This window comes from Malania oleifera, chromosome 5 (assembly GCF_029873635.1).
Source record: "Malania oleifera isolate guangnan ecotype guangnan chromosome 5, ASM2987363v1, whole genome shotgun sequence".
NCBI lineage: Eukaryota > Viridiplantae > Streptophyta > Magnoliopsida > Santalales > Ximeniaceae > Malania > Malania oleifera.
Window position 1 is genome coordinate 25386325 of NC_080421.1, and position 13623 is coordinate 25399947.

Below are 13623 nucleotides of genomic sequence, written 5' to 3' on the forward strand. Positions count from 1 at the left end.
CGTGGATGCGAGAGCTCAGCATTATATGCTGACAGTATGCTCGAGTCATCGCCTTCAGCTCGCCGCAGGTGACTGAGGCGCAACGCATGGTTCTTTACATGCGCATCTTCGTAAGTAATCCCAAACCTTCATTTTATTTTATAACTTTTAATATACTATCTAAACAACTGTCTTACATTCTAAATGTATTACCTATGCAGGAGGAGTTCGATATGGACATTCTCTATGTGGAGCATGTGAAGAGGGCGGTGGACATCCAACTTTGCAATAAATTTAAGTCCTATCATGTGAAAATGTGCGAACATTTTCGTGCGATGAGAGATGAAGCAAAGACCCACCCATATGATAAGATATCCCAAGAGGATTAGGAGGTGGTGCGTCGCCATTTCTGCGACCCACACTATCAGGTGATGTGTTTGTATTATAATATTTACTTTAAGCTTTATTGTGGCTAATAAGAAGTCTTGACATCTTTTTTGTAGGTTGTATGTGTAAAAAATGCTGCGAGCCGCAGAAAACTCCCGATGACGCATTGCGGTGGGTCAAGGTTATTTGTCAATTATCGACGGGTAATTGCTATATATAACACTATTTGATGAATACGTATGCCATTAATATTAATGATGTTTTATATGATAATATAACATATTCTTGCAATTGACGCCGAGGAGCCGCTGCCAGATCTTTTTCAAAGAACGTACCAACGGCGATCGGGGGAGTGGTGCAACGGTGCGTAAAGCAAACATGTAAGTGAAACTAAATATATAGTTTAAAATTTGATTTAAAAAATTGAAGTTGTATTCTCATTTTTTTTTTTTAATTTCATCATTGAAAATAGGTGCGGATGGTCGAGCTAAGAGATGCACTTGTTGAAGAGAGGAGCCAGCAAATAATGGATTACCAAATAATCGCTCAGGTGCTTGGGGAATGAGTGGGGGGCTGGGTGAAAGGGCTTGGAAGTGGATATATCTCCCCCAAAACATCGTCTTCGATGGGTGCGGAGGCTCGTGCTGAGTTAGAACGAGTGCGTTGACAAGCCGACGCTCGGGCGGACGAGATGGATCAGCGGGTGCAAACGGTGGAGCTGGAGAACTAGGAGCTGATACACTTGGTGTCTAACGTCACATTGGAGAACCAAAGTTTAAAAGAAAAGGTGTCCACCTTTGAAGCCACGCTCGCTACTATGATGAACAGGCAAGTGCAGTTCAAAGAAATGATGCACCAATCTCGATCAGATGATGCTGGTGGCTCCTTTCGTTAGAAGGTATGTCATTGTTCTATTCTTGTGCATTGAAAATTCAACATCTATACTTCATAGAGTAGGAATTTTTAGATAATACTCTAATATATGGATGTTTGAACTGATAGGTAAATTCGTCCAGAAGCATGCTTGAACTGATAAATAAAAAAAGTTTATTTCATGATATATAGCATATTCTTGTTGCATATTAATTTCAAAGATTAACTTAATTTTGTATGCATGTTGCTACATATTCTCCTGCACATTAATTAGGTATCTCACTATACATAAATATATTCATCATCACATAAAGATTTGGAATCACACTACACATAATTTATTTGTATAGTGTATGTGTGCATATATATATGTGTGTGTGTGTGTGTGTAGAAGCGGCCTTGAACTTTTAACTATTTTATGACAAGGAGCTTCAAACTTATACATGAAATACATGGGTATGCTTGTATGCATGTCGTTGCAAATTAATATTAGAAAATTAAAAAAAAAAACTTCATTTCAAATATGTTGTGTATGCTTAAAAAAATGAATAAATTTTGTTAGATGGTAATATTTATATCCTTTGTTAGATTCTTAGTATGCATCAACATCATTAGATGCATTTTCTCATTAGATGTGCAAGTCTTACGAGCAATAATAAATTGTGTTTTAATGGTTTCCTCGTAATATTTTCTTGATGGATGGTATTATGTTATATGAAATATATATTGAACTACTGGAATACATGCTTGTACTGAACACAAACTGCATGATTGATGCAATACATTGTGAATTGCATAGTGGTAGTGGATTTAGGTTCTCGCATGTTCAAACTCACTAATATCTACATGATGCGTATTATTATGATTTGTTTGCATGAATCTATCAAGTTATAGTGCATGAATTTTTTTGGAAAATGTCCAATTTTCAGACGGCATTCTGCCGAAATTTCAGTAAAGTTTTTCCAGAATAAAACCATGTACAAAGAAATGTATGCATGATCAATAAAAAAATTAAAGTCATTCTAACTCGCACCTCTCACGTGTTGATATTCGTAAGAAAAGAGACGATCTTAGGCTTATTATTCAAATTCTAAAACACTTGACTAAGAACAACAATGTATAGGATACAGTGAAAGGTCAAGAACTAAATGCCATATAAGTAAGTGAAAGCCACTTATGAACATTAAAACCCATTAAAGAATCACAACTCAAAACCTCCTATATATTGAAAACTTTTATAGTCAAACTCAAGTTAGCAAATTAAATCCTAAGGACCAAAGACAAGCTAAAAAATCTCCAACAAAGCAAAGACAATCTTAAAACCTTCTAAACCAGGATTTCACCACTATCACTAAATAGAAGAAAAACAAACCATAATCCATTTCCTCAATATATAACCAAAGCTTTTTATGTCTGTTAGCTTTATCGTGATCCTAAGAGGGGGGGTGAATTGGTATTTTTAAAATTTATCTCCTAGGTATTCCTCCTAACAGCAGTATGTTCACAAGCCTATGGTCAATCTAGTGCAAATGATGTAAATATACCAGAAATTAAATAAAGCAGTTTAAACAATTACACAAGCACCAGAAAGTAGTAAAGAAAGGATGACACGCAGATATGTTATCGAGATTCGGCCAACTACCTACGTTGCCGCCTTGGCTAACCAGCACAAGGATTATCACAATAACTTGCTCACTTAAACGGGTGGAGCGGCACCTATACAAACCAGGTCAAATTACCACAGGGTTGACCTCAACCTTTACACCAATCCTTACCGGGCTGGATTACCGCTCCCTCAGGCCACGCGTGGAATCTCTCAGGTATACAATCAAACGGTACAATATATGAGTGCTTTCACGTAAAGCAGATTTGTACCACAAATGCGCACAAACACATACACCACAGATGATTTAATAATGTAAGCTCAGTGTGGTCTAAGTAGTGCAACTCTCAAACAATTTTTCTATCAGTGTAGTACGCACGTGAGAGTGTCAAAAATAATCTGTGTATTTCAGAGTATTCAATCAAACATGTTCACATAGAGTATTAAACAAGCCTCAATAATATCACTCATTAGAATGTGTCAATCCCGTGAATATATATATGTTTGGACTGCAAGATATAAGTAATCCTTGTGTTTCAGCAAATGATATAGATTTGAATGAATATGGCTACAAAGATTATTATAACACACACACAAATACCTTTTCACAAATATATCAATATGAAAACCACAAGATATTTGAGTATGTTTGAAAGTATTTTTGCAAGCCCCAAACAAATACGAACTTCCTAAGTTATTGCAATGAGAATGCAATACTTGGGAATTCACCACAAGTCTTCTTAGGGTAGGCTTATTGGCAAAGCCTCCTAAGAAAACTTAGGTTATGCTCTCGAAGAAAAATCAATTCAAATATGCAACAAATGGTAGAGCAAACCTCTAAGTAGTAATACTCAATACACTTACAAATGATATAAATAGATGAAGAAGGTAAGCTTGAGTGGATTTTCAAAAGAGTATGAGCAGTGAGAGGCAAAGTAAAATATTTTTGCTTGAGAGAGATTTTCTTAATCTTTTTTCTAATCGGTGCTTAATCCATCAAATGAAAGGGTATATATAGACATACTGAAAATTTTGACCGTTGGGGACCTATTAGGGATTGTTAGAAAAGATTAATGACATTTAAATCAATTTAACCCTGTTTAAAACATTTAACCGCGGAAAAAAAATAGAAGCAACCTGAGAGGTCCGGTCGACCAGAAATGGTTCGATCGACCAGGACTCAACTGGTTCGGTCGACCAGGGTACATTTGAACTGAAAGGCTAGGTCGACCGGAGAGGGAAATTTCCTAAACTTCCAAGGTTCGGTCGACCAGGGGACTTTTGAACTGAAAGGCTTGGTCGACCAGACCATTGGGAATTCACCCAAGACCCTTCGGTCGACCAGGTAGTTGGAGTACAAAAAGTGGTCGGTCGACCTGGAGGTCAAAATGTTGACTCCCAGGTGGTTCAGTCGACCGGGGTCAAATGAACTACAGGGTCTCGATCGACCGGGACCTTGGTCAACGGTTGACCAAGTTATTGTTCGGTCGACCAGGCCAAAAATGAACTGATTTGGCCGATCGACCGAAAGTGCACCAAGTGTGCATTTCGGTCCCGTATTGAACCAAACAAGTCCTATTCAAGTGCCTAACAAACATATGTGTAAGTGTGTGTTTCCTATGGGTACTTGGGGTCCAAATTGAAGACACCGAGAAAGTCCGGTGTCGGTCGACCTACACCCTAAGGTCTTTCTAAGGTCCTTTCTCATTCATGTTTTGGTTTGAGCTTACAAAATAAATCATGCATGTGATGTGTGTGCTTATTGCAAACCGAATACCCTAATTACTATTACAAACAAATTTCACTAAGATTATTACAATTAAGATCAAGAGTTTGTCTTCAAGCTTTTGAGCTTTCACATGCCATTGATGATATACTAATATGAACCTGCACATGAACTAGATATTTATTAAATACAAGAGTATTTGTCATTATCAAAACCAGGGCGTGACCTATAAGGTCAACAATGTCCATAACTGAATACAAGAAACCCCAACTCAATCTATCACAAGCCTTCTCACAATCTAAGTAACAACTTCATCCACAACCTAAGCTGCATCAAGAATGCTTGAGAAGCAACCTTCTGGACAAAATTAGAAAACTTTAGTTGAATTGTGTTTTAACGGTTTCCTCATAATATTTTCTTAATGGATGATATTATGTTATATGAATTGTATATTGAACTATTGGAATACATGCTTGTGTTGAACGCCAATTGCATGACTGATGCAGTACATTGTGAATTGCTTGCTGGTAGTGTATTTTGGTTATCACATGCTCAAACTCACTGGTATCTGCATGATGCGTATTATTTTGATTTGTTTGCTTGAATTTATCAAGTTTTAGTATAGGAATTTTTTGAAAAATGTGCAATTTACAGAAGGCATGCTGTTGAAATTTCAATAAAGTTTTTCCAGAATAAAACCATGTACAAAGAAACGTATGCATGATCAGTAAAAGCTTAAAATCATTCTAGCTCGCGCCTATCACGTGTTGATATTTGTAAGAAAAGAGGTGATCTTAGGCTTATCATTCAAAATCTAAAACACTTGACTAAGAACAACAATGTATAGAATACAGTGAAAGTCAAGAACTAATTGTCATATAAGTAAGTGAAAGCCACCTATGAACATTAAAACCCATTAAAGAATCACAACTTGAAACCTCCTATATATTGAAAACTTTTATAGTCAAACTCAAGTTAGCAAATTAAATCCTATGGACCAAAGACAAGCTCCAAAATCTCCAACAAAGCAAAGACAATCTTTAAACCTTCTAAACCAGGATTCCACCACTATCACTAAATATAATAAAAACAAACCATAATCCATTTTCTCAATCTATAAACAAATTTTTTTATGTCCATAACTAAATCCAAGAAACCCCAACTCAATCTATTACAAGTCTTCTCAATAATGCTTGAGAAACAACCTTCTGGACAAAACTATAAAACTTTAGTTGAATTGTGTTTTAACGGTTTTCTCGTAATATTTTCTTGATGGATGGTATTATGTTATATGAATTGTATATTAAACTACTGTAATACATGCTTGTGTTGAACGCCAACTACATGAATGATGCAGTACATTGTGAATTGTATGCTAGTAGTGGATTTAGGTTCTCGCATGCTCAAACTTTTTATTTTTGTGAAAACAATCATATTTCAGGTACGTGTTTTATAAGAAAATGTCCAATTTACAAACGGCATATTGCCGAAATTCCGTTAAAATTTTTCAAAAAAAAAAAAAAAAACCAAGTATAAAGATAATTATGAAAAAATGAATGTTAAAATATTTTTGAAAGGATGAGTGAAAGTTAAACGAAAAGTCATTTCATTAAGTCCTAAATTTGCATCTATTAGCATACATGACATATCATTTGCTTTTAACTATGGATAAGTATTATCATTTGTCCACCACCAGGGATACTCTATTTTGAGAATGAGTTAAAGTATTTAAATGCATGGTTTGATGCATGCAACTATATATATTCATACGTACGCCATTCACATTCATTTCAGCTATTCGTTTAGGGTTGAAAATTATTGTATAGCGCATTCTCTATATTTTTATTCCTAATTATACTGAGCGTCAATTCTCCATTATGTTCTCCAATTGCATACTAATTTTTTTTTTTTGTGATTCTTAATTTGTAGGGTTCGCGGCTGTCATAACATCAGCACGATGTTATGCATGCACTATAGTCGTTGAATGCAACTTTTGATTATTTTTTTGTAATTTTTATTATTATTTGAAAAAATGGAATTTTTGTATTTTAATTTAAATTTGTATAATCTATTTGTATTTGAATTTTGAATTTTAGAATTTTTTGAAATTTTTTTTCTTATCTGAACAAATGCTATTTTATTATTTTAATTAATTTTTTATTTGAATTTGAAATTTTGAATAATTTATGAATTTTGTAGTAATTATGGTTTCAGGTTATGTATGCGAAAATGTAATTACAGATTTTTAGAGGAATTGATGATTTAAAAAAATTAGTATTAAATTTTTTTTAATTTCTTAATTCTTAGTGAAGGATTCAAATTTGTCACTAATAGTAGGGTATTAGTGACGAATATAATTTGTCACTAATAGTACAGTATTAGTGAAGGATTCAAATTCGTCACTATTAGTAGTGTATTAGTGACGAATTTGAATCTTTCACTAATATTGCACTATTAGTGATGAAATTATAATTCATCACTAATACCCTACTATTAGTGATGAATTTGAGCTGAGCTGATATAGAATTTATAGTGACGGTATTAGGATTTTAGTAACGATTATAATTTGTCACTAATACTCCATTATTAGTGAGAAATTTTAAATTCGTCAGTAATACTCCATTATTAATGACAAATTTTAAATTCATCACTAATAGTTAGTAGTAACGGTAGATAAAGCAACTAATTTAAAATCGTCACTAATACTTATAAATTTGTCACTAATATTAGTGATGAATATATAAGTATTAGTGACGAATTTGATCCTTCACTAATACCCTGATTTTTTTGTAGTGTGGGGAGATGTATTTATCAGTAGCTTATAGGAGATCTGGTGGGGGATTTTTATAAAGATATGTATGTATTGATGTTTTGAGAAGGTACTAAATTCTGGTATTGTAAATATGAGTGTATGATTTTATGTTTTCTGCTGCATAGAAATTCTATCTTGTGAACAGGAATTTTCTCAGTGACCACGTGGGGCTTGAGATGTTATAATAGATAATATAGGCGTATTAGAGTAATTTTAATATCTTTAAAAAAATGGTATGAATTTTGAAGTCATTACATTTTGGTATCAGAGCCTAGGTTGCTAGGTTCTGTAGACTATAAAGTATAGCGAAAAACAATACCAAAATATAGAAATGGATTTTGAGAAGGATAGAAATTGTGCTTGAACATAATTTCAGTGATTTAATGTTAGGAAACTAGGATGAGAATTTAGGGTTTTGTTCTGCTGTCCGAAAGCAGGAATTTCGGGGTTGTTTCTGTGATTATTCTGAGATGACGATTTCAGGAAAATCATAGCACACTATCGTCGGTTTCAATTTCCATATGGTAGGACTAGACCTTAAATTAGTAAAAGGAGGAAAGAGGGTATCTTATTTAGATTAATGTCAGAATAGCATTGTGAGGTTCGGATTCTTGGAATAATTTGATGTTAATGCATAATGGACCCTGGAGGTAGTAGTGCTCATATTAGAGGCGATGATGGAGCTGGGCCTTCTGGCATTGGAGCAGGGCCTTCTAGTATAAGAGGCGGGGATTTAGATGTTATATTAAAAAGCGTAGCTCAGCAAGTTATGGTTGAGATTGCACGAGCTCTAAGGAGTAAGGAGGAACGTCTGCAGTTCAGGGGTATATGATAGAAAAGTTTACAAAGATGAATCCTCTAGCATTTTTAGGAGGAGCTGACCCCGCAGTTGCAGAGAACTAGATGCAAGAGATTGAGAAAATACTGACGGTGCTCCACTGCGCCGATGAGCAAAGGGTCCTCTATGCCACATAAAAGTTGATAGGTAAGGCCGAGAGATGGTGGATGGCTATAAGATTATTGGAGGAGCAGAGGCCCATACTAGTGGCTATGACTTGGAGTCGGTTCAGGGAGGTATTCTTTGACAGATATTTTCCCGCCACTATCAGAGAGGCTAAGGTAGTGGAGTTTCTAAATTTGTCCTAGGGAAATCTTATAGTTTAGCAGTATGCAGCGAAGTTCATTGAGCTGTTACGCTTCACCCCCTATACCATTCCAGATGAAGTTAAGAAGGCGAGGATGTTTGAGAGGGGCTGAGGCGAGAAATATATAAACAAGTGGCAGTACAGAAGATGCAGGATTTCTCTAACCTAGTTGATAGAGCCATAGTAGCAAAGGAAAGTGAATAGAAAGATGTGGGAGTACCAAGCCAGAGAAAGAGGCCCATGCCTCTAGGTTTTCAGGTGTGTTCTAGTTGGGGCCCATGGAGGGAAGAACGGTATAGTAAAGGTCGGAGGCAGATTACGGGACACAGTGGTGCTCAAGGTGGACAGACTTAGCCTATCTACCCTAGATGTGGTCGGAGGCATCCAAGAGAATGTAGAGTGGGAGAGAAAGTCTGCTATTGGTGTAGGAGATTCGGCCATATGACATGATCATGTTAGGGACTGCCGACCCATGCACTAGCTCATAGACCATTTCGGGGAGGTTATCAAGCGCCCCGTGGAGGCCAGCAGAGGAACACAACTCCGGCGAGGATTTATGCATTAACGCCAAGAAATTCTAGGGATTCCGGAGACGTTGTTACATGTACTTTTATTGCTTTACCATATAAAGTTGTTATTTTGTTTGATTCAGGTGCCACCTATTCTTTTGTATTGTCAGGTATGTTAAATTATCTGGGGTGGAGGAGTAGTTGTTAGATGTTGAATTTTCAATTGCCACGTCGATTGGATTGGTAGTGAGATGTAGAAGGATACTTAGAAACTATCCAATGAGTATTCAGGAGAAAGTATTACCAGCAGACCTCGTGGTATTAGATATACAGGGATTTGATGTGATATTAGGTATGGACTAGCTGACAGCTAATTATGCCAGCATTGATTGTCATAAAAAAGAAGTGATTTTCAGACCTCCAGGTGAACAGGAATTTAGATTCATGGGATCACATATGCGTGCCTCACCACAATTGGTGTCGGCTATTCAGGCGAAAAGGCTGCTTCAGGATGGTTGTTAGGGATATGTTGCCTATATAAAGGAAATACCAAAGGAAGAATTGAAACAAGCTGATATTCCAGTAGTCAAAGAATTTCTAGATGTTTTTTCAGAAGAATTACCTGGTTTACCACCGGATCGGGAGATTGAATTTGCTATGGAATTACTATCGGGATCGGCACCAATATCTAAAGCACCCTACAGAATGGCTCCAAATTGAAATACCAGTTGCAGGAGTTGTTAGATAAAGGGTTTATTAGACCTAGCGTGTTGCCTTGGGGAGCACCAGTCCTATTTGTAAAGAAAAAAGACAGGACTGTGAGGATGTGTATTGATTATAGAGAAATAAACAAAGTGACAGTTAAAAATAAATATCCTATTCCCAAAATCGATGATTTATTTGATCAGCTTCAGGGGACCCAGGTCTACTCCAAGATTGACCTGCAATCGGGATATCACCAGGTAAAAATTAGAGCAGATGGCATCTCGAAGACAGCTTTCCAAACCAGATATGGGCACTACGAGTTCTTGATAATGTCGTTTGGTCTGACTAATGCACCCGCAGTGTTTATGGATCTAATGAATCGGGTGTTCCATCAGTACTTAGACCAGTTTGTTGTGATATTTATTGATGATATACTTGTCTACTATAAGAGTTTTGAGGAGCACGAGGATCATTTGAGGTTGGTATTGCAGATATTAAGGGAAAAGAAGTTATATGCTAAATTCAAGAAATGTGAATTCTGGTTGAGGCAAGTCACTTTCCTAAGGCATGTGATCTCTGGGGACGACATATCAGTAGACTCGAGCAAGATAGAAGTAGTGGTGAATTGGCTGAGATCGGGGAATGTTCAGGAGGTTAGAAGTTTCCTAGGTCTCGTAGGGTACTACAGGCATTTTTTGGATAGCTTCTCCAGATTGTCAGGTCCACTAACACGACTCATGAGGAAAAATGTAAAATTTGAATGGACTGACGAGTGTGAGCAGAGCTTCAAGGAGTTGAAGCAGCGGCTTGTCTCTACACCAGTGTTATCTATTCCGTCAAAAGAGGATGAATTTGTTATATACAGTGACACATCATTGAGAGAACTCAGATATGTGTTGATGCAGCACGTGAGGGTTATTGCTTACACTTCCCGACAGCTTAAGGAGTATGAAAAGAATTACCCGATGAAGGACTTAGAATTAGTTACAGTGGTGTATGCTTTAAAAATCTAGAGGCACTATCTTTATGGTGGGAGATATGATATCTTCACTGACCATAAGAGTTTAAAATATTTCTTCACCTAGAAAGAACAAAATATGAGGCAGAGAAGATGGCTAGAGCTCATTAAAGATTATGATTCTACTATCAACTACCACCAAGGGAAAGAAAAAGTGGTGGCTGGTGTGCTGAGCCGAAAATTAGTAGGAGCTACATTGTTAACAGTGGAGATTCAGCATCTAATTCAGATGTACCTGGAGAGGCTCGGTGTGGAGCTAGTAGAGAATGATCACTAGACATTTATTGCCAACTTAGTGTTACAACCTACTTTACAAGAGAAGATTAAAGCTGCTTAGAGGAATGATGCAGAATTTGTAGAGGTAATGGATAAAGTGCAGGATAGACAAGGAGAAGAGTTTACTATTTCAGATGATGAAGCTCTGAGGTTCCGTACTAGGCTGTGCGTACCTACAGATGTTGAGATTGGGAGAGCTATCTTAGAGGAGGCACAACAGATCACTTTACATAGTGCATCCAGGAAGCACTAAAATGTATCGGGACCTCCGAGAATCTTTCTAGTGGAGTGGTATGAAGAGGGAGATAGTTGAATTCGTAGAGTAGTGTTTGACGTGCCAGCAGGTAAAGGCTGAGCATTAGAGGCCAGCAGGACAGTTATAGCCACTCCACATCCCTAAGTGGAAGTGGGATCATATATCCATGGATTTCGTCACAGGTCTACCGCCGACGCTACATGGATAGAATGCTATTTGGGTAATTGTTGATCGATTAACGAAAATCGCTCATTTTCTCCCTATTAAAGTCAACTACTCTATGAATAGGCTGGCAGAGTTATACATACAGGAGATAGTTCGGTCTCATGGTGTGTCAGTATCCATAGTTTCAGTTCGAGACCCACGGTTTACATCATGATTTTGGAGGAGTTTGAAGGAAGCTTTGGGGTCTCAGTTATCATTTAGCACAACCTTTCATCCTTAGACTAATGGGTAGATAGAGAGGACGATTCAGATACTTGAGGATATGTTACATGTGTGTTAGATTTCAAGGGTAGTTGGACCCAGTATTTGCCATTGGTGGAGTTCGCATATAAGAACAGCTATTAAGCTAGCATCGGAATGGCATCATATGAGGCAGTATATGGTAGGAGGTGTCGTTCTCTACTATACAGGGATGAAATGGGTTAAAGGCGGGTTTTGGGACCAGAATTGGTGCAGTAGGCACATGATAAAGTCCGACTTATTAAAGATAGAATCAGTACAACTTAGAGTCGGCATAAAAATTACGCAGATACTCGCCGCCAAAAATTGAAATTTGATGTGGGTGATCAGATATTTTTGAAAGTATCACCATTGATGAGAGTTATGAGATTTGGGAGGAAATGTAAGTTAAGCCCTAGGTTTATTGGCCTACTCAAGATACTCGTGAGAGTGGGTCCAATCGCCTACAGACTAGCGTTGCCACCAGCTTTATTCAGGATACATGACTTATTTCATGTTTCTATGTTGAGGAAATACGTCTCAGATCCCTCCCATATAATCAAATATGAAGAGATAAAGTTTAGAGATACTTTAGCATATGAGGAAACACCAATGCAGATTTTGGATAGAAAAGAACAGGATTTGCGCACCAAGAAAATTCCACTAGTGAAAGTCTTGTGGAGAAATCACGTAGTGGAGGAGGCCTCATGGGAGCTAGAGGAAGAGATACGACAAAAATACTCACATCTGTTCAGTGGGGATCAATATTAGTTAGAGAAGAAATAACAACACTTTAGATAGAGTAAGTTTTGTTTTGATATCGTTTATACAGTGTAGAGTAATTGATGTATAAGCTATATAGTAAAATATAGGGTAGGTACTGTTTTGGTTTTGGGGAAATTTTCTTTTATGAAAATATTTTTAATCTCCTAGAACCTTGATTGTAACCACGGTATTCTTCCGCCATAAGAGAGGGTAATTAATAAAATAAGTAAAAAATTTTCCTCAGAGTGTGGTGTATAGCACAGATAGTGAATTTCGAGGACGAAAATTTATAAGGAGGGGAAAATGTAGAGACTCGAAAATTATAATTATTAAATAATAGAGAGAAGGAAAATTTTAAAAGGACAAAACATGGTTCGTCGATGAACGCCCTGGTTTTGTCGACGAACTCCCTATAGGATTCATAAACGAAGAAATTGGGTTTTCAACGAAGGATTCAGTCACTCTCATTTTCTTTCTCTAGAAATGGATTCTCTGACTTCTCTCTAAGATTTCGGCCCCATTTCTCCCCGGTTCGATGATCAGAAGCTACCACGATGATCCTGGGAATATCCTCTACAATTTAGCTGGAGCAGAATTTTGGTTTGAGAAGTTTGGGCATCATCCCAAAATCAGGGTAAGTAGGTTGTTTTGGGGTTTTGTAGTTATCAGACTTCTTTGAACCCAGATTTTAGGTTTGATGGAAATATACTGGTGTTTGGGTTGATTAATCTAGGGTGTTGTGATTGCAAGATTTGGGTTTCCAAACACCTCAGGCATGGATTGAGGATCCCAGCGGGTGTTTTCCTAGGAACTCAAGTAATATTGGTAAATAATTAACAGTTCATAAATTTTATGAATAAAAGATGAATGTGAGTCTAGGGAAAAGGTATATATGGTTATTATTCAAAGTTTGGGATAATTGAATTAGAAAACATATATAATTTCAGGATTCTGTGTTTGGCGTAGCGGGCGTAGGAATAAAATTGGAGTCAGATCTTCTAGCCAATTAGGTCAGGGAAATATACTATGCTAGTAAATTCAGAAATTTTATTAGTAAATTATAGTATGTGATTATGAGATACACAGTATAAATTATACAGTTATACAAATTTTAGTGTATGGGTT